Here is a 4,648-nt window from a genome sequence, read left to right on the forward strand (position 1 = left end):
AAGAAAGAAGGAGGAAGCAGAAATGACAGTAAGCATTTTATTCCCTAGACGCACCAAAAGACATCTTAAGAATGAATGCCCATTGAATGTCATAGAAGTATTCCTAGTCTATGAAGAAAATCATGCAACATAAAAATTCCCTTCTTTTCCAAGACTAAAAGATATATACCAAGGGGTAGAAGGTGGGTTAGAGCAACTTTGTTTCATTAATCAAAAAATACCTCAAGGACCTTGGCCATATCAACAAGACATGCAAGGTGTGCACTACTCTTATTATAATCCAAATCAAAGTGAATATTTACAACCTTGGTACTCTTCCACCCATGCATCCTGGTCCACACCTCCTTCATGTACTTGTGCTCCTCCATATCCTCATCAACCTGTCTATCATCATTTTCAGCCATGTCCACTACAATATTCCCAATTGGGAAACCCATCACAAGGGTGGAAGCCTAAAGTCAACCAGCCTCCTACTTTACTACCTCCACCCCAAACTCAACCACAGCTCACTCATCCTACACCTAAGAAACCTCAAATTCCTAATCAACCCAATTTGAACCTGAACAACATGCAAGCATAATAGTTCTACATTTGAGAGACATCCTATCCTTCTTATGTTGTGGAAATCTAGTAGATCAACCTTCGGTCTAGGAGAGTGCTTCTAGATAATCACCCACCTTCTCTTGAGAAGTTGATCCACCCTAGCCAGCACACCCCAAAAGAGGTTGAAATTCTAGGAGAATTGAAGAATTTGTGTGTTATGATATCCCTTCTCCAGGTCATTTAAATATGTTTCCATCTATAATAACCTCATCAAGGAGAAATGTTTCAATAATCCTAGGAGAATAAAAAGATACAAACCCACCAAAAATGTTGGTGGGAAATTATCTAATTTTATTCATGGTAGGGTGTTCTACCTGAAATATCTATAACCTCGAAGCCCAGGAGTATATGTCTACATTTATGGACTTATAGTCCCTAATACCCTGATTGATCTTGGGGTTGCAATGAATGTGATGACTAAGGAAACCATGCTAAAGCTAAATCTCCAAGGGTCTTTGAGAAAGACCACCACAGTGATACAACTTGAAGAAATATCCATAGTACCTCTTCAGGGGGTTGTTGAAGATGTTATGGTCTCCATTTACTCTTTTAAGTATCCTACTGATTTTTTGGCTCTCCAACCCAAAACCTACTTTAATGGATATCCTCGCATCTTACGAAGACCATGGTTATCCATTGTTGATGCTTTCATTAGTTGTAGGGCTGGGAACTTGAACATTCAGAATGGACATCTATAAAAAAGATGATATTGTATCCTCTTTCTCAAGCTTCGATTGAGGATAACATTCCCTTATGGTTAGAAGAGGAGGAAGAAGATGAATTGTATCACACCAACCCTCATGCAATCTATAATCTAGATATTATTACAAGATGGGGGCAACCTGATGAAGCTAACCTCATTGAACTTATCCTTTAGAACCAACCTCACACTCACATACCCATTAATGAGTTGATGAAATAATATGGGAGTAGTCAATGGGACTGAATTATGGCCTATTGAGACAAGTCTATACCATGTTAGGTTTGAAGAATTTGGCCCATCGAGAACCTAAAAGATAAATCCTTCTCTCTTGGCCAAATAGAAAGAAAAATCATGCAAAGTGTTGAGACAACACCTAGATTATTTTTCTTGTGATTATAAGGAAATAAAAGGTGTGCGTCCCTTAGTTTGTACCCACCATATTTACATCAAGGAGTAATGCAAGCCTATGTGTCAATCCCACAGAAGGATGAACCCAACTATTAAGGACATTATGAAAGAGGAATTGCAAAAGCTACTGGATGGAGGGTTCATATACCCCATTTTAGATAGTGAGTGAGCATAACCTCCTATTTTAGTTCCTAAGAAGAGTGGGAAGTGGAGGATTTGTTTTGGTTACTGAGAACTTAAAAAGGATACAAAGAAGGACCATTTCCCTTTACCCTTCATTGACCAAGTCCTAGATGGCCTTGTATGGAAGAAATTATTTTCCTTCTTGGATGGACTTAATGGATACAACCAAATCCAGATCAACTCTTAAGACTGAGATCATAGCACATTCACATGTCCTTGGGGTACATTTCCTTATAGAATTCTTCAAGTTGATTTATGCAATACCCTTGCTACTTTCCATAGGGAAGTTTCGAGTATCTTTTCTGAACTTATTCTTGACTATATTGAAATATACATGGATGATTTCACTCCTTATGGACATGACTTCCATGAATTTCTCTCCAATTTTTCCAAGGTCTTAAATAAACGCATTGAAATGAATCTCTCTCTAATCTCAAATAAATGTGAGTTATTGATTGATGAGGAGACTATCCTTGCCCATTCCTTATCCAAGGAAGGGATACACGTAGGCCCAAACAAAATTTCCATCATCAAAAGGGTCCATACCCTTCAAAAGAAAAGAGATGAAAAGAGCTTCTTGGGACTAGCTGGGTATTATAGGAGATTCATCAAAGACGTTAGTAAAGTGGCTTCACCTTCGTTTCGCTTACTGGCCAAAGATTCATATTTTAGTTAGACGAACAATTTTCAAGAGGCCCTTGAAGTGTTGAAAGAAGAATTGACCATTGCACCCATCCATAGGGGTCCCAACTAGGAATTGCCTTTCCATATCAATACTAATGCATTAGATAAAGTTGTGGGGGAAGCCTTGGGACAAGTAGAGGATAAGTTGCCTTATGTTATTTATTTCTTTAGTAAGATTTTTTCTAAATATGAGTTGAATTACACTGTCACTGAAAAACCTCTTAGTTGTAGTACATTCTTTAAAGAAATTCAAGCACTATATCTCTAGGTACCAAACTTTTGTTCATGTTGATCATGGACCCATAAAATATTTGATGAACAAACCTGATGTCAATGTTAGCATAATTAGATGGTTGCTATTGTTAGAACAACTTAATTTTAATATTAACAAACCAGAGAAAGAAAATGTTGTTGCATATTTTTCATCGAGGTTAAGCTTTCCTGCATGTAACGAGGAGATGGTGGTTGATCAACTTCCATATCAACACGTATTTTCCATCTCTTTATCTTCTCCTTGGTGTGATGATATATCCAACTACTTTCTTGCTGGGAGGTTCCCTCCTAATCTATCATCCACAGAAAAAGTAATATTGTAAGGAAAAGCCATCCTTTCACTTGGATTGGGGGCAATCCTTTTAGAATGGGACAAAATCATATCTTTAGGAGATGTGTAAGAGAAGAGGAGCTCTTTGACATCCTCTCATTATGTCATGATGGACCTTTTGGAGGTCATTTTGTTGCAAAAAGGACAACCTTAAAGGTTTTATAGGCTGGTTACTATTGGCCCACTTTACATCAAGTTGCAAGGAAATACACAACTAGATGTGATCAGTGCCAAAGGATGGGAAAAACCACACCGAGGGACGAAATCCCCCTACAACATCAAGTGGCCTTAGAGCCATTTGAAAAATGGGGAATGGATTTCATTGAGCCAATTCATCCACCATCAGGACAAAAAAAGTACATCATTGTCTGCAATTATTACTCAACAAAGTGGGTTGAGACAAAGGAATTCAAAGCAACAACTATGCATAAAGTAGTTTATTTTTTAAGAGAAAACATCTTCTACAAGTTTGGGTATGCAAGGGAGGTAGCCACTAATCAAGTATCACAATTCACATTGAATTTGGTTGAATATCTCATGAGGAAACACCATATCAATCATAAGACACCCACGTCCTATGACCCTCAAGAAAATGTACAAGTAGAGGTCACAAACAAAGAGTTGAAGAGCATCGCCACGAAGGTTGTTAGCATGAGCATGAAATATTGGGCAAAGAGACTAGTAGAGGCCAGTTAGGATTACAACACCACTTGAAAAACCACTACTGGATTCACTCCATATGACTTGGTATATGGGAAGAAGGCTTTGCTTTTTATTGAGTTTGAATATAATGCTTTGAGAATGGGAGCTTAATTTGACCTAGATGTCAGTACAACATATCAAGAAGGGTTACTCCAACTAAATGGCTTAGATGAGTTCAGAATGCAATCTCTCCTACACATTGAAGTCATACAACTATAAAGGAAGGTCTTCCATGACAAGCATATCAAGGAAAATAATTTTCAAGAAGTGGATTACGCCTTGTTATATGATTCTAGGTTCAAATATTTTAAAGGGAAGCTAATGACAAGATCACTCAGTCCATACCTAGTTGAAAATTGTCATGAAAATTAATCTGTCGAGATCAAAAATATTGATGAGGAAGGCATTCCCTAACTTGTAAATGGTTATAGGTTGAAGCTATATATAAGATGTTTGTCCAAGGAATAATTTATCAATTCAGTGACTAAAGAATTAAATCTGATTGGGAGTTTCATAGCTTCTATTCAACAACATTCCTAGAAATTTGAAAAAAGAAAAAAAGCCTAGATGAAAATATATATGAGGCATCTGAGACCAACTCTAGGGTTGAAACCCTCTCTAAGGTATCCCATGAAAAAACCATAAAAAAGGAAAAATGATAAAGATGCCTTGGTGAAAATCTCCTATGAGCCAACTAGGGTAGGTATGCAGCTTGAAAACTTCATATGAGATAGCCTGTGTGTCTCAATAAAAAAGAAAAA

The sequence above is a fragment of the Pinus tabuliformis genome, chromosome 8 (assembly GCF_031772625.1).
Source record: "Pinus tabuliformis cultivar Carrire ecotype Pingquan chromosome 8, CPIR1, whole genome shotgun sequence".
In the NCBI taxonomy this organism is placed as follows: Eukaryota; Viridiplantae; Streptophyta; class Pinopsida; order Pinales; family Pinaceae; genus Pinus; species Pinus tabuliformis.